Source organism: Marmota marmota, unplaced genomic scaffold (genome assembly GCF_001458135.2).
Source record: "Marmota marmota marmota unplaced genomic scaffold, marMar, whole genome shotgun sequence".
Lineage (NCBI taxonomy): Eukaryota > Metazoa > Chordata > Mammalia > Rodentia > Sciuridae > Marmota > Marmota marmota.
In genome coordinates, this window is record NW_025999842.1 from 24,290,787 (window position 1) to 24,309,817 (window position 19,031).

Below are 19,031 nucleotides of genomic sequence, written 5' to 3' on the forward strand. Positions count from 1 at the left end.
CCTTTCGTATGCATTTTTATACTTATTTTTGGCAAACAAGGAAATCTGCATCTCAGGGATATGAGGACTATCAGACCATTCAGGCTGCTACACAAAATACCTTAGACCTTATGACTTGGAAACAACAGAAGCTTATTTCTCACCTTTCTGGGATTTGGGAAGTACAAGAACAAGATGCCAGTGGTCTGCATGTCTAGTGAGGACCTGCTTCCTGGTTCACAGATAGGCATCTTCTTGCAGAGTTCTCACATGGCAGAAGGGGAAAGGGCTCTCTCTAGGGCTCCCCCTACCCAGGCACTAACCCTATTGTGAGAGCTCTACCCTCATGACCTATTTACCTTCCAAATTTCTTATCTTCAAATACCATGATTTTAGGGACTGTTTCAAAATATAAATTTAGGGGATTCACAAGGCATGCAGATCACAGCAGTGTCCCACTTGACTTTACAGAGGTAGGAACCCCAAGTCAAAATCCTCTGAGTTCAAAATCCTAGACCCAAGGCCACTTCCCAGCCAGGTGTAGACTGAGCCAATAAAGACATGTCACTTTCAAAACAACAACAAAATCTCTCATATAGTTAAGTAAGCTAGCCAAGAAAATAAACAACTTAAAAACAATAGACATACAAAAAAAATAAAGATAAAGATAAAAAGATAGACATGAGAAGAATTGTTAGGAATTGTGACCAACTTGATATGGAATAAGGGGGAAGTGGTTTCTGATCCTGTAAATGGATGAACTTCAATATCACTCCCCAGTACAGAAAGAAGGAAGAGAAATATTTAGGCAGGTAGGGACTAGAGAGGGAAGATAAAGGGACACATTGAGTTTGGAACCATTGATCACAGGATTCCTATGGAAGGAGTACATGCACACTTAACTACAAGAATCTAGTTCAGAAAAAAAAAAAAGAAGTCTTCAAGAAGGAAACTCTATCAAGGAATGAAGTGAGACTTGTACTGAGAAGTTTTCCTTGGAGTTTGCAGCTAGGAGATCTCTGGTTACCTTGAAGTAAATAATTTCACAAGCTTACAGTTGCTATCTAGACTGTGGCCATAAAGAGGTAGATGCCTTAAGAACAAAACACATTTCTCAAAAATTTGGGCTATACAGAAAATATGTATTAAATGTGTAGTATCTGGAGAGAAATATAAAATAGTAGGTATTTTTAAAAATTGTATTCCAAAACAACTGAAGACTTCCAGTAAAGCTGTAAAAATAGTACACAGTATTCCCCCTACTCTCCACATAGATTTTCCAAATGTTAACGTCTTCTTATATTTGCTTTATTATATGTGTAGTGAGTTTCCTGAACCATTTGAGAGTAACTTGCAGGCATGATACCCCTTCAACACAAAATATTCTAAATATTTTAATGTGTTTCCTTAAAAAAAACATAAGAAAGAAAAATTCTCTTACTTAACCACATTTATTGAAATCAGGACATTAACAGTGACACTGTATTTATTGCCAAAGCTAAAGACCTCATACAAATTGATCTCAATTGTCTTACTAATAAGCTTTTAGAAAAAAATTAATTCTGATTCAGACTCCAACTCAGAAATTCATAGAGGTTTTAGTTAAATGTCATGCCTCCTCGTTCTCCTTTAATCTAGAAGTCCCTTCTTTCTCTTTCACAACTTTGATTCTTTTGAAGACTGGAGATCATTTCTTTTTATAAACTTCACCCTACTTTAGATTTATATGAGGTTTTCTCGTTATTATATTCAGGTTCTGCATTTTGAACAGAAAAAACGCAGCAGTGAGGCGTGTCTTTTTCCCTGGGTCCTAGAAGCAAGCACAGACACCCATCTGTCCCACCAGTGGCCATGTTAGCTGTGATCATTCAGTTAAGGTGGAATCCGCCCATTTTCCTTTCGTAATGTTGCTAATTTTCCCTTTTTGTCTTGCAGAAAAAAATTCCTTAGGACTACATAAATATACTGTTATTCCTAAGAACATTATCCCAGTGATTTTTTCATCCACAGATGATCTTTACCTGAAACAATTACTAAGGTAGCTACCAAATTCTGATTTTTCTAATTTAATTTTGCTTTCTACTTGTTGATCTAAGAAAGAGCTTTTTCTTCTCAATTTATTTATTTATTTCATGCATTTTCTTAGACCAGTTTGAACTCATGAATTCCTATTTTATTCTACAGGTCACTCTCATAATTTGATTTTCCAATTGACCCAGTCTTGGCCAGTGAGAACCATGAGCTCCTTAGCACCACATACAAAGAAAGATGTTGTGTCCGCCGAAAACTGAAAAATAAATATTGAAATTTTAAAAAAAAGAGCAAAAAATAAAAAAAGAAATTCAGTAGGGAAGAATTGATGAAAGAGGTGAGAAAGAATACCACTCAAGAACAGAGGTGCTTAAGAGTGTGTCTTTGTCCATGTTGTGTTGCTATAACAGAATCCCACCAACGGGGTAAGTTTTAAAGAAAAGATATTTATTTGGGTCACAATGCTGGAGACTGGAAAGTTCAAAGTCAAAGGACTGCATTTGGCCAAGATTTTCTTTCTGTGTGATAACATGGCAAAAGACACTATGAGAACAAGAGAGAAGGCGGGGTAAAGTTACTTTTAGAACAAGCCCATGCTTTCCAAAACTCACTCACTCCCCAAACAGTAATAGCAACCCATTCCTGATGGTGGGACACAACTTAACTACTTCTGAAAGGCCTCTCCTCCCAATGCTGCTTCAGTTGGGATTGACTTTCCAATACATGAACTTGTGGGGACACACTCAACCATAACAGAGCAAAAGGGAATGGTGTGCAGAGCACAGGTAGAAGAACACTTTCAGGCAGGGGAAGAGAACTCTCAACCATTGAACTAAAGGAAATGGATGGGGCAAGGCGGCACTTGGGAGGTTAAGAAGCATGTAATGGCCTCTGTGTTCTCTGGAGGGTGGGAGATGAAATGGTTTGCTAGAATGAAGAGGCTGTGGGAGGCCAGGAAGCCAAACAAGAGCAGTGACAGGTGGTGTGGAACAGCAGCTGGCTGCTGGTGACAAATAAGGGAATCACTGCTCCTTGTAGGGGTGTCTTTCCTGTCCCCGGCCTGTACAGTTAGCTGGATCTGTTAGATCCGTTTCCTGCACTCAGACTCTCACCCTGATGTTGTTCAATAACGAGTCAAAACAATTACACTGAAATACTGTTGAAATAGTTTAGGTGAGTGAAATAGAAATATGGAAAAGATAGGAGATTAATTTTTTAAATAGTGCAATTATGGCAACACCATGCAAGCTGCTTGAGTTAGTAAGGAAATAAAAACAAACAAACAAACAAAAAGAAGATGATAACAAAGAAAAATTGAAGGGTCAATGCTCTGGAATTTCAATGAGGTTTGAGAAGAGACAGAAGTGGGATGAGCTCAGTGGTGAAAGAAGTGGTTCCAAAGAAGGGGACACAGGAGTGAAGATGAAGGTGTAGCATTTCTTGGCAATGACAATGTCTTCTCAATCAGTATGTGGGCATCAAGTCTCTCACCTTTGGTCCATAAGAGGAGAATGAGACACCACACTGACCCAGAACTATCAACCTGCCAAACCCCATCATCCAGAACACAGCCAACTTCCAGAAGAGAGAGAAAAAAACTGCCTAAAGCATCAGTGACAATAGATAAAAATGCATGCACCAAATGCTGAAGGCACAGATTCTTGTAGATGTGTTAGATGTGAGAGGCTGAGCATGCCAGACACCTACACACTGCACTTGGAAATGCAATTCTATTTCTCCTTTCCCTTCTCCACTCTCCAGGAAGATAAAGCCCTGGCCTTACCTCTGAGAAGATCTTCCGGAGAACGGCAGAACCCAACACGGATGCTAAGAACTAGTTCCTCTCCTTCTACCTGACCTGCCTTCTAAAGAGAGCAATGGTTCCCCAGAGGCTATAGTATCCACTCAACACATTAGCCCACTTCCCCTCTCTATCTCCAATTCCCACATAGGAAAAAGAGAGGAAAATATTGCAAAGCAGATGTAAGAACACAAAAAAGTACCTCAACGTGGTGTGAGCTGGTGGGAAGGCAAAGATACCTTATTGTGCAGGAATGCCGGAAATCTTACTAAAGCAAGAATATTGTAAACTTTCTCCATTCTGTTGGTCCTGAGCTATCTAGAAATGCTTGAACTGTGCTGAGTTTATACAGAACAGCAAATCTTACAAACATGTACTATATCTCAAAAGATTCAATAGTACGGAGTAAAACAGAAAATATGCTTTAAAGGAAATAAAATTCAATTATTTGCAACAGTCACTTCTGGGGAACACTGTGACTCTCCATGAGACCAAGTACACAGATCCACAGAGAGATGGAGTTCAAGATAATATTTTTTGGACATTTTCCATCATATGGGCACTGAGCTAGGTTCTAATAGTTTCATTTCTTGTCATTCTTGCAATAGCACCATGAGACTGGTGCTATTGTTTTCCCAGTTTAACGGCTGAAAAACTGAAGCTTTACAGGGATTAATTTACTAGAAAATAGCACTTAGGATTCCAGCCCAAGCTCCCTAATTCTAGAAGTCATTTCCTTAATAACTATATAACTGACAAGCTTCCTGTCTTTTAGCATCCATCACTGGTAACTTTCAAGATAAATAAGAAATGTGCATTTTCTCTATTAAAGTGTTTTCACCCCAAACGTGTTGGTATATACAGACTCACTGTAAATATTTTACTGAGGAATAACTATATATGCAAAATGATCCCCCCAAAATAAGAATCTAATAAATTTTAAGTTGCAAAGGTTTTATTTTACAATTCTTCAAGAAATCTACATAATGTTGGACAATATAATCACTGATGATATAAAAGAAGTATTAGATCAATAGGCCTTTTTCCTTGACAGGAAAAGATTAAGGTCCTCATGTATACATTCAATTGTTGATCTAAGCCAAATATGGGAATCAAAAATGATACAGGAAGGATCTCCACAAGCTCTTTTGGTAAACAGCCTACCCAGGTATTTATAAAAAATGGAATGGAAAGAAAAGCATAATTCACCATAATTTAGTTTTTATATTTTGACATACTAATTAAAAGATAAGAAATCATGAATTATTTGATTCAAAGAGACAGCTACTGCTCACTTTTAATGCCATCTTCATGTGCTATTTACCAGACTAGCACAGACATCTTTTTCTCCTTCACAACACTAGAGATCCCTGTAAAATGCAAACCCACAAGAACTCTGTGCAGGAGCCAGGTATCATTCAGTATCATTCCCCAAAGTTCTTCTAGTTCGTCCCCCTTTTATATTGCAACATTTCTAAAAACCTAGTCTTGGCTTTTGCAATGATCAGTCTAAATTTGCCAGACTGCAGCATAGAGTTGTTTTCAGCTACGGAGAAGCATCAGTGAAGCAAGAAAACTCATTTCAAGTGTGTGCCAAGTGTCACAGAGTACCAGATGGGTTACTGGATTATTAGGAGAATGAGAAAAGAGAATGGGTGTCACACTACCAGATCCAAAAGCCCTTTTGATAGGATAAAAAAGCTCAGCTACAACAAAGATGCTAGAAAAAGTCCTCAACTCAGGAATGCCAGTAATTCACAACCAAATCAACTGAGGAGGCCTGCTTAAGTAAACCAAAAGGAAAAAAAAAAATAGGTGATTGCTTTGGTCAAAATTGGTTGTTTTGGTAATCAAATTAATATCAAAGTATCAGTGTTGCCCAGGATTTTGCATTTGATTTGCATTTATAAAGCATCTCAGAGGCATGGGGGAGGGGTACATGTGTGTATGCAATTCATATTTTAATAGATGATCATGATACTATTTAAGGCTAATTTTCTAAGCCTCAGATTTAATCTTAGCATTTTTAAGGAAATCATAATGACCGATGAAATCTCAAGACCATAAAGCTATTTGCTGGTTTGTGGATAGGAGACTGTCTTAGAGCAACACCTAGTGGTTCCTTTGATTTTTCAGATAAACATTCCAAGATCAGAAAAGAGCAGTTAAAAAAAAAAATGCTCATTTTCAAGAAATTTAAATGTCAATATTAAGGATAATGAATGATTTTTGCTTTCTCATGTTTGTTTTATGTTCAACTTAGCTTCTCTTTGGTTCAAGTTTCACCCCAACACTGACTTCTGTTAATCTGGTAATTCTGTTACAGTGTTTAAAAGAATCCATTTCATTGCAATAGCCAGAAAAGGTGTGGCTATTCTGCACAAAGAACATTACTCTATAACCAAAAATGACTCCATTAAAAAAACCATTGGTAAAGAGAAGCTAACTATACATTTTAAATAACATACATAATTGCTACAGAGAGGTGTGGTAAAATACTTTTAAATCAACAAATATCACAACATTAATTTGAGTCAAAATGTTGCTCTATGAAAGAGGATCTTCAAAAATTATCAGGCTTGCATTATGTACATTGCCGGAGGATTTAGTATAAGCGTCACAATTCTGTGAAGATCTATTACTCCTTTGAATTTGGTGGCGAGTTTAAAATTCTTTTTTTGTCAGGTGTTATATTGAAATCCCTTCACCTCTTCCAATAATATAATCATAAGTGGGGAAATTCTACTCTCGTCATTTACAGTATCTGCAGAGGTCTGCGAGATCACAATCTTCAAATGATTCAAGAAATGTTGACATTTATACCATTCCCCGGTCATGTTATAATCATTGTCACCAGCATGAATTTGTGAGGTTTTTATTTTATGTTCTTGTCAAAATCTCTGTCGCAAAAATGAGGCTGAAAAAGTTTAATGCTTTATATGCTCGCTGAGAGATGATAATAACCCCAGCTTCTCTGACCTCCTCAGTGTTTCAAAATTTAGTGGCTGGTTGGTTCTCTGCACTCCTTTTGCAGCCTCAGCAGCCTGCAAAGAAGCCAGATCATCAACCAATCAAAAGGCAGAGTATAAAAAAACGGTTCAAAGCATTCCCTTCTGCCAGCCACCAGGTTTAAGTGACATGGCTAATACATCCACAGGCAGAGTGTTGTTGGACACATATTTCAACATTTCTTAATGACACTTTACATATAATGGAAAGCAAACAACAGCAACTCTGTGAAAAATAATGAAATATATAAAGGTATTGATATTCAAATCAGCAGATATTAAGACAAGAGGTTTCTGCATCTCAACAACAAAGCGATTTGATTTAAAAAAAAAATAGATGAATGATCTGAATGGACATTGCTCAAGAGACCATACACAAATGATCAGAAAGCATCTGGAGGAAAAATTCTCAACACTACTGAGTCATCAGGGAGATGTAAATCAAATAATAATGAAAAATTATCTTCTCCCATTTAGAATTGCTATTATCAAAAAAATAATAACAACAAATGCTGGTGATGGAAGAGAGAAAGGAGAACACATATACTTTGGGTGGGAAGGTATATTAATATGGCCATTATAGAAACAATATGAAGTTTCCAAAAAGAACTAAAAATATAGATACCATGTAATCCAGAATCCCACTCCTGGGTAGATTTCCAAAGGAAACAAAATCAGTATGTGAAAGAGATCTGGGCATACTTATTTTTACAGCAGCTCTATTCATCATAACCAAGAAATAGAAAGGAATCAACACATCCATCAACAGATGAATAAAGAAAATGTCGTGTTATTTGATCATTATACATTATATTCATGTGTTGAAATCTCACATTGTTGTCTCAACTCCCAGGTGAAAATAGATAAGTGTACTCTGTGTTAATCTATCAAAAAGTCAATTAATTCAGCAATTTCAGGAAACATAACAAAAAATCCAGTTTTTCTACAAATTCTTTCATTCAGTATATAAATCATTATTTTAGCAACATTTAGAAAAAATTGATTTTTTTTTTACTTTTGGTTACAGTACAGTCATTCATCCTGTATCTGTCTATTTCTCTTCCACTCTCTGTCTAAAGTATATTTGCTCTTCTACCAATATATATCCAAATATAATTAGTATAACTCTAGTATGAAAGTACTTTGATTGTAATACAAATTTACATGGATAAACCAAGTTAAGTTTCCAGCCTACCTGCCATGGCCTAGAAATAATATATTTTAGCCTAGCTTTCTATTTTCTGCATACCTTAGCATATTATGAGAAAGTTTTCAAAATAAAGTATAAATACAAAAGCAATGTCAATTTCCTTATTTTACACAAACTACTTAAAATAAACATCAATACTTGGTTATACTATAGGATGAGGCTCTAAATTAGTCCTTATACTCTGGAACAATTTGTATATATGGAGATAAAGAAGTCTGTTTTAAAGCTCCAAATGAGTTTACCATTCTGCATTTGGAGAAGCCCTAGTAAAACAGCCAAAAGAAATACCAAATGGTCCTAAAAAGCATCTATTGAATTCATACTCTCCAGGCAATGCTTTCTAAAATGTAGAATTTCATCAGTTCTGAATTGAAAAGATTGATCTGCTTGTCCTGTTGAATAGACTCTAAAAGTAGTTTAAGCAACAATTGACCCTGAGCACAGTACTAGCGGATTCTTCTGGGCATTGAGCTGAAGACAGCTCCAGATTTCTAAGATAACTGAAATTGTCTCTGTTGTGAAAAACAGCGAAGCAGCTTACAACAGACTGAAATACTCAAGAGGATTTTCATAATTACGGCTAAAAGAAATGAGATTTACTGGAAGCAGGAGCTATAACAGTATGGCTGTGTCTTTCCTCATATTTTCTATGCTAAACAAAAAATTTTCATCTACTTTTCATAATTCCATTTGTACTTTTTTCCAGATATCCGTCCCTAAATTTAAGCTACATTATCAAAGGCCACTGTGAAACTTATTAGTGATTAATCTATTGGCACTATTAATTTTTGTAAGATATGTCAAGACTCACCTATCTGAAAACAAAAATAGGTATGTGCTAGAATCTACATGCTTTAACCACTGTTGAAATGCGGGACGGTGATAGATTCACAGGTATAACACTAATGAGCAAACATGCATTCTCTAAAAGAAGGATACGGCCACGTGAGCCATTCAAGAGATACGTGTTGAATACCAAGCACACCATCACTATAGGAAGATGCTGTGCTGAGAATATAAACCACACACCGCTGCCTCCCTTTGTCTTCATTTGGCCTATGACCAGTTTCCTCATTAAGTTCTCTGAGCTCCTTATGAAGACATTGACTTTGTCTCCACTTGAGCTACTTGAGTGAATGAAGGGAAAGAAGGAACCATGAGGCACTTCTGCGACTACTCTCATGACTCACCTCGTTGACACATAGCAACATCTGGACCACCATTGATCTTGATCTACCTTCCCTGGAAGGGAACAAGCAGGGTTCAGGTCATCCTTGTGGGATTCCATTTTATGTTACAGGTTCCAGCTGGTTGGTGATCTTCCCTTTCTAACTGCTTACCCTGTGGATCTAAGCTCCCATGTAAAAGACAACAGCCCACAGCCAAAATAATAACAAATGCATTTCATAAGAGCGTGTATATATATATTAAATAACATATATGTTGTATATATTCTACTTCTGTGATTAAGCCATGATTGACAAAAAATTTGGTTGGTGAGAGAGTACTTGAAAAATCTTGCCTAGCCCAGAGGATAAATATTTGTTGTGAATATTTTCATTATATGGAACTTTTGAAATAATTCTGTGTTCAGGATGAATGGGAAAGTTTCTAAGGTCTTCAAAACTGACTTTTACCACATTAACTGAAGTCCCAGAAGGGTATTAGAGTCATGATCCAAGAACCAGATCAGCAAGGTTTGAAAATGTATGATTTTTATTTTTTTTTTATTTTTTTTTTTCAAATATATGTTTTATTGCAGGTGAAACTGAAAAGGAGAAAACAGCTTTGATGATTCAAGGCCCAAAGGATTCCCTGCTCTTCATTTTTTTTTTTTTATTGTTGGTTTTTCGAAGCACTGGGTTCAATCCTCAGCACCACATAAAACTAAATAAATAAAATAAAGGTGTTGTGTCCAACAACAACTAAAAAAAAAAAGTTATTTAAAAAAAAAAAAGAAAATGTATGATTTTTAAAAGAAAAAGAGACTTTGGAGAATACCTAAGTAAAAAACATCACAGCTATGAGACAGTGAATGGTGGGGGGTGAATGGTGGATCCACCTTGGAGGCAGAAGAGATCGTTAGGCAGAGTCCAGTCATGGAAGGCTTATTGTGCCTTATGGAACAATTAGGTTATAAAAATTAGAAGATGAGACAAATGTTGACATCTAGTAAAGAGTTACAGAAAACATACCAGAGAGAAATCAATACTTTCGGCACACAGCTTTGAATGTGAATCATTGTTATTTTTCTTTCAAGCACAGCAGATTTGTTCATTTTTACAAGTATCAGGTAGGAACACAGACGTGATTTCTACCAGAAGGTGATTATTCCAGTATGTTCCAGTGATGTTTCTGATCTTACCAGCAGCAGCCTAAGTTCGTTCTATACCTGTCCTCATAAAAGGAGTTTGTAATTTGACAATGATGCTTCTGATGTTCTCTTTTTAAATCTCAGTAACAATCATTCTTCCTTGTTTTGGAACTTATTTTCAAAAATTAAATTTGCCATCTTTTAATTTTACACAGGATAAACAGAAAAACAATTTTTTTCCATGCTCCAGCCCATATAAATTCTGTGTAAACAATACATTTGAGAATTTCAATATTCTGATGAACTGTGCCACAAACTAAATGGAGTTGGGGCATTATTTCAGAGGGGATGCCCTCCTCCTCAAATTTAATTTTCCCTTTTATGTTTGGGCACATCTTCTGGCATCAGAGATAAAATTCATTTTAGAATGCATCAGTTCATAGACAGGCAGCTAGCTGTCTTTTCAAAGATCTTTCCATTGCATTCCTTATTAGATTATTAAACTATCACAATCTGTTCCGGTCACTCCACTTCAAAATGACTGCTGCAATCCATAATGCTGCTATTATCTTAATTAAAACAAAAATATGAGGAATTTATTTTTTCTAATGAGGTAATGATCAATCAAGCTTATCTCCTTTTTGACCAATTTATTAGAATTTTATACCAATATGGTTACAGTGAAGCTGAATTTACTTTAAATTCCATTCTCTCCATTTGTCAATTTTATTGTAAATATATCTTTCTGACTTTTCTGTACTTCTTTATACCCTATCTGGAGACATAGATTATCCTAATTCAAGCAAGACCATTGTTCAGTCTTGTATTACTTGGTGCAGCCTCTCTGTTATTAAATCACAGCATTTTTTTTTCTAACATAGTATTTATGCTGCAAAAGTTCAGATTGTTCTTTGTACGAAAAAGAAATTATTCTTCAATGTCAGCCAACAACAAAAGTAAAACTGAAAAAAAAAATCTATGAAAAGGAGAAAGAAGAGTATTGATATTGTTAAAGATAAAAAGGAAATGTGAGTCATTATCTAGTCATTTGAAGTGAGCTCATTGGTATCCAAATATCATAAAACTATGAAATAAAGAAAGAATTAGTCTCCAACATTCTCATGTTTCTTACCACCTACTTTATTTTTAATAATAAGAAAAACATCTAATCCTTTAAAACTCTAAGTTAAAAATTCAACTTTTCATGTTTTAGTACTTATCTTGCCTAAGGGTGGAAAAATATGGATCTTCTATTATTAAAAAATTGACTCTTTTTTGTGAGGATGGGGAGAGCTAAATCTTGCTTCCTAGACATGTGTAGGTAAATTCTACCTAGAAGTGAAACCAGGAGATGGATTTCTGGAAATTTCCCAAGCCTGCTCCATAGAAATGATACAAATGGATCCTTCCCTTCAATATGATAGACAGCACTCTTACTGATTTGGGGTATCACAGCCTTAGAGTTTTTGTAGACCTTTCTGTTAAGATACTAAAAGCACTCTTAAATTAATTAGCATAACTATAAGAAATAAAACCATACAGCATTTAATAATAATATCCTGCACATGAGGCACTGTGGAGACTATAATAAAATAAAAGACATTATACTTGTTTTTCTTTTAACAAGTTCATGCTAAATTCCAGGGAAAAGGACACACATAGTTTTCAACTTTGTCTCTAGTAGTAATTGGGAACATAGCAGACTTTTACTTCTGTAATTGTTGGAAGAATGAACAAAAAGATAATTACATAAAAGGGTTGAATAGGATATGGAAAATACGTAGTGAAGAAATTCAACAACTGGAGACAACAAATTGGTTTTAGATAATTAAGAAAGTCTAATTAGCAATAAAGCTTGAACTGAATCTATATGTATGGTAAAACTGAGACTAGTACAGAGAAATAAGGAAGTTGTTGTTTTTCTTTTAGAAAGATAGAAACACATAGGGAAAGGCATGATGGCAGCGAGCTCCAAAATTCCAGTGGTATAAAACCATCAAATTTGTTTCCTGCTCATGTAATAGTTCAATGCAGATATTCCTAGTAGGTATATTGGTATATTTCCTCCACATGGTGACTCAGGTATCTAATGTCATTCCACCTGAGAGTTCCACTGTCCCTCAAAGCCTCAGTCTTCTCATCTAGCCACAGGGGGGAAGAAAGAGAGAGAGAGAGAGAGAGAGAGAGAGACTGAAGAAGATACATCCACTTCTCAAGCACCTTGGCCTGGAACAGACATCATTTCTGCTCACACTTCATTAATTAGAACTATATACCTGGCCTCACCTACATGTAAACACAAATTAGAGAATGCAGCCCCCAGCTAAGCTATTATTTCTCAGTGACAACTCTAGGCTATGAAGGAACAACATGCAATTTGATGAGCTGTTCTTCATCTGTGCCACACCAAGTCAGCCAAGAAAGTAAAGATGAAATGTTCATCCACACAAAGTAACCCAAATAGAGAAATTTAAGATAAATTCCTAAGTATGAACTAAATTTGGTACACAATTAGAACGGAGGTAAGGGTGGAAAGAAGGCGAATGAAAGGGAAGCTAAAGAATGTTGACCATTCAAGTGTATGTCATAGTGCCCAAGGAAAATTAAGAAGTAATTTTAGAGAGAAGATGAGTTCAGGAACAGGCTCAAATGCCCCATGGGAGTATCTACATGTAGCTCTGTAGCTCATGGTCACACAGGACAAGATGAGGATAAGAAAGGATCAGGAGAAAAGGCCTCATTTCCTGATTTTCACCACTGTGCAATTTTTCATGGACTACTATAGTATCTACAAGAGGCAAATGAACTATTCCGTGACATGGCAAATCCATTCTTTTTGCCCGTCTACACAATCGATACCAATCGCCACAGCCAAATTGATCTGGCTGCAACTCAAATCAATTCTTAGAAGGCTGAAAGGAATGGATTGGCCGTGCCATAGGCCAGCCATTTCACATCCATAGACATGCCCCATTCTGCCTCAAAAGTTATTAGGCCAGAGGAAGGAAAAAAACAAGGTCACCACCCCCATTCTGTTTTTTCAGTCTCTCATATCATATCTGTGTTTTGTTAGTTTCCACATCTGCTTAAGCAATTTTGATGTGAAAATTAAGAATCAAATTGTTTCGATTTTTAATAAGTCTGACCAATAAAACTTGAGCATCTGCTATATGCTCTATTTTGGGTAAGAAAAGTTTATTACCTGGAAGAAACTCTGATAGGAAGAGAAGCACGTCAACACAATTGCTCTGCAGCTCTCCTCAAACCCCTCTCAGTCCTTTTAGAAGAAAGCAATGCATTGAGTGTGTCCTTTATGCTAAATCCTGCTCTAGTGTAATTATGCCCTTTGCATCTCAGATTAGTCTGGTATAAGTTGCAGAGTTCCATTTTAAAATAACTTAATTATTTACCCAAAGTGATACACCTAGTAAGTGACAGATATGGCAATTAAGCATTAGTGTGACCCAAAGCAAGATCTAATTGGGACCATTAAATCAGCCATGTAGAGTCAATTCCTGAAGCCAGATGACCAAAAGCCTCACACGAGAGCTCTGTACCCCTTTATTTCTGACATAGAGAATCAATTCAAGAGTTAAGAACAACAAACCTCCCCAGACAAGTTAACATATTGAAGTGGAATTGAATGATTATTTTGAACTTGGAGTATAGTGAAGGGCAATTAAGTAAACTCCAGTTTACACCTGGTTTGTCCATTCTGTCTTGAATTTTCCAAACGTAGTAAGGTATTCTTCATGAGGCAGACAAATATACAGCCATCTTCTTAAGAAAGTGACTCTGCTGGAAGTCCTTGTCAGCTGGCAGCCCACAGGGCATCTCTCTGTCTCCTGGGTGGACAAGCTGAATTCAGAAAGCACAATGGAGCCCAGCAGGTTATGTCCCAGATGTCCGGAGAGAACACTTAGTATCTCCAAGATTACCACGAGTAGGTATGCTATGTTCATAAAACTCAATTACTTGAGGCAAGTTTGGCCAGCCAGTTGGGAATCTGATTGCTCTTCCAAATTGGTTAGGTAAAGGGTTCCAAACCAAAGTCAGTGTAGACAGAAATTAAGGGGATTTGAAGAGAGAGGAGGTGTGACTCAGTGCCAATGGTCAACAAAGTTTATTTTTGTGTTTGTTGTTTTCTTTTTTTATCTAGTGTCATGGCAAAGCCAGGGAGGATTTAAAAAATCTGGCCATGGAGCAAAAACATTATTTTACCTTGCAAGCTGAAATATCCACAGGCTATGAAAGATCAAGGAAAATAAAAAGAATATTGTTATTGCAAGAGCATCACAGAGAAGCACCATTTTGAAATCACCCCTGAAAATAATAGAATTAGCTTAATCGGTGTCTCTAGCAGTGTCTTTGCTGTGCTCCCTCCTCACACACGCTCCAGGTCAAGTAGCAGATCATTTCTTTCCTAAAACCTAGAATGTGTGCCCTTTCTTTGTAATACATTTCCTAACACCATAGAATAAACTGCACTATGGAGTGTTTTAATTTCCTATCGTCTTTGGAAAATCATGCTAATAAGACATTTAGTGAAAAGAGTAGTTGCCCAGTAAGTGGCAATAATCTTTTATGAGTGCTTCTGTGAACACTATGAACAAATATGTTGACCTTGAAAGTTCCAGTCTTCCCAAGAGTGCAAGAACAATGACACAAATATTCATTTAGATGGATGCTTACCAAGCTTGGCCTTATCATTTTGAGCTACCCACATTTCAATTTTCCTAGTTATGCTCAGAAACTATGGTTTGTGATGGAAAGCAAGAGAAGGATACTGTTGCCATGGTAGCAAAAACATTTTTTTTCCTCCCTCAAAAATAGTATGTCAGAGACCAGTGGGGGGAAAAATATAATGCTAACTGCACTTGCAGAGAAAATTAAATTTAAATACAAGTTCTTGCAATTTTATCAAGTGTTGTTTATATATATTTTTTCCCATCTTAATGTGCAAGGATGTCTTACAATGAGCTTACTCGTTAAAGTACAAGTTACTTTTCTCTGTTTTGAGCAGGTTGTCCAACATACAGGATACATCTTTTAAAATTCATGAATGAAAAAGTAAAGATTCACAATAGTATAAAACCACATTTGAACTGTTTTAAAATGCTGCCTTAACTTCACAGCTAATTTTAAAATGACGAACAAGCAACTATAACAATAACAAAAAAAAAAAAAACAATGACTGTTATCCTTTTGAATTGCTTTGCCCATCATTCAACTGGGACATTACCCTTTTCAGAACTAGCTGAATAACTCAAACTAATGTACCAACCTGTGCTGCTCACATTCTCTAATGCATTCCATTTTGGTGATATTACTTTTGCAGCTACAACATTGGCTTCTTGCAAAATAAAAATCCCTAAAATTTTCCTGCATGCAATGAGCTGTTGACATTTTCTAATAAGAGAACACAGCACTCATGCTGCTGTCTTAATTCTGTGCATTACTTTCCCGCCAAATTCAGTGGTGTCCCGATGTCACAGACAAGCAATCCGTTAGAATTACAGTCACCTCTGCAGCTGTTGTTATAGCTCCTACTCCTGCATTTCCAATCCTCAGCATATTTTCTCTTTTATGTACTAAGATGAATGTCAGTGTCAGGTCTTCAGAGGAGCGGGGGATCTTTTTACTGCATATTCAAAAACATGTTCTTACCTCTTGTTTCTATTCCATGACAGAAATTCTAATTCAGAAAATGTTCATTTTTCACACAAATGCCCTTGAGAAAAATCAGCCCAACAGTGTTCTAATGTAATGATCGCTTGTTAATTATCATATGTAAATGTATTTAAGATATCCCTGGTCACATTGTTTACTCCTCCTACTGTGTTCATTTTACCAATGTATTTGAGATTTATTTAGAAACGAAACAATTCCCAGTCCTTATTCTGAAGCCAGTTTATTCTCTGAGACATATCTCCCAAATAAACATCTTCTACTGAACAAAGAATGAACAAACTGGTTACTGTATTACAGGGACCAATTACATGACTCTTTCCTGGGAGACATAAAAAGCACAGTCATTATAGCTGAGTTTGGCTGTGGGGAAGACTTTCTGTCTGGTCGATGTTCTTCTTCAGAACCAACACAGTGCCTCACTGTCTTTTCCTTTGTAATTATAATCAAGTGGGTTTAGAAATCCAAAGAAATCAGAATGGTCTTTGGAAACTAGACTTACTCTGCTATGTCTATGCTAAAACAGGATCCTAACAGACCCAAGAAAAAATAAAGCAATATTTTGCTTCTCTGAGGAATAGTCACAGTAAAAGGAGGTGTGCTAGCTGGAGCTAGAGGCAAGGAGGTAAAATCAAGGGTGACAGTTTCATGTAGGGAGCTTTCCCAAGACGATGCTCTCAGAGCTTCTTAGGAGTAGCAGACTATCTCCACAGATCACTCTGTTTTTCTAAAGTCATTTTCTGCTTTCCACCATTGTTATGATGTATCAATTCATTGTTGAGAATTGTACTTTGGAGTGTGATTTAAAGACTATGTTTCAGCCAGCGCCTAAAAGCAGTATAGGCTCCAAGCCCATTCCAGCTTTGGCCTTGTTTCCAGATGCCAGCAATAGTTGTGCCAAAAATTTTGCAAATGGTTAGAAACAATAGGCCACACTGCTCTTGTGCTGTTAGTCTATCCCCAGCATGCACACTGATTATTTTTAATGTCTCACAGAGTCAGAGAATACTGGTTACCAGTTGCTAAGTTATCTAAAATAGGAAAAAATATTTTTTGCTGGACTTCTAGGAATGAATATAAATTTTCAAGAATGAAAAGTGCCTAGAAAATTAGTCATGTAGAAAATAGTCATTCAATGCTTTCTGTACCAAACCAACTGGCCAAATCTCACCACAACCAAGCTATATCTGCTTCTATATTCTGTATCACTATGCAAATAGAGTTGAGATTATGCAAATATTTCAGATGAGAAATAGTCTTGAAACTTCCCACTTTCTTATCCATAGTAACTTAGAAATTCATGTCATGAGCAAAACAGATAAAAATCAAAGCAAAGGTAAAAAGATTAAAATGTCCAACAGGGTGCCTCTTTCCACAATGCCTCACATACTTTTATCTTATTTTTAGCTTTTGGTGAGTCTGTAAAGAGGATATGGCCACAAGCTAATCAGTCAACATCCAGATAGAGGACAGTCAGTATCTCAACATGTGAAATTGTGGCCATTTATAAACGAGCTTGGAGAATTATTTCTAACTCTAACTTTCCAAGGCTAGATATCTGCAACACGTAGGGACCAACTAGGTAGCATCCAATTACGCTTATCAGAGTAGTCAGGGGTTTACAGCTAAGACCAAGTACATTTTTACAATGAGTCTCCAGACAAACATTCCTCAGATCCTCATAGTTCTCCCTACAGTGGACTGTTATTTATTTCCTATCATACACTCTCACATTGCTTTTATTTTACTCATGGATTCTCACACCTAGAATATTCACTTTCCCAGATTAATGTGATGTACTCTTATTTATCAAAGTTTAGCTCAGATGTGACCTCCTCTTTATAACATCTCTGGTTTATTTTATATGCTCTTCTGTTACATATTCAGCAATTTGTTTTATGGTGAAACCTGTTTTTATTTTTCCTATGGACTCTCAACTCTGTGGGCTCAAGGACCTTGTCTTATTCACCTATGTACTCCTGATTGAACCTAGCAGTGTATTTGAACCATTGCCACAAAGATAAATAAAAGGGTCTTTCTAGAAAATAAAATCATTCTAAAACAAAAAGTGGCCCTAGTAGTTGCCCCATGAGTTTCCTGGATTATAAAACAGAAATAGAAACATAATTACCTCTGTATAATTAATGCCTAACTATAGAAAGTATCATGTTTAAGCAGTAGAGATGTTTTCCCTAAACTCCAAACTCTGAAAGCAATTTATTGTTGAAAAGAATAGTGATATGCTCAATAGAAGTTTTTACAAACATGCAGAAGTAGTCTCTATTTACTTGTTGCTAAACACCCTTGAGTTTATAAAAATTCAAGACTATATATCAAATCATAATCCTTTTTAGGCATTTATTCATAGAGTAGAAGTAATGTAGTCCAGGCCCAGGGTTTTCCAGGGGTCTAAACTTTAAAAGGGGATATTCATACTGGCTCAGTGTCCCTTTTAGCCACAGGCTTCTCTTGGGTCAAGCTGCACATAGATGCTCTAAAAAGAATAAAAGTCTTCACTCTAGAACCTCAGGAAATCTGTCCAGCCTTTGCCTTCAACATTCCTTTTTTTTTAATTTTTATTGTTGGTTGTTCAAAACATTACATAGTTCTTGACAAATCATATTTCACACTTTGATTCAAGTGGGTTATGAACTCCCATTTTTACCCCGTATACAGATTGCAGCATCACATCGGTTACACATCCACTGTTTTACATATTGCTATACTAGTGTCTGTTGTATTCTGCGGCATTAGAACAGATTATGCTAAGTGAAGCTAGCCAATGCCTTCAACATTCCATTTCAAATTTCTTCGCTCCATCGTGGCTTATCAGGAATCCATCCTATTGCCTCATTGCTAGTCCTCATCTCTTTCTCATCTGAAATATTTGCATAGTCTCAACTCCAGCTCCACCACTACCTAGCCCATTCTCAGCCCTGGGCTTGGGAATCTCCTTTGGCTCCCTGCTCTGATGCTATCATAGCTGCACTACACCTTGAA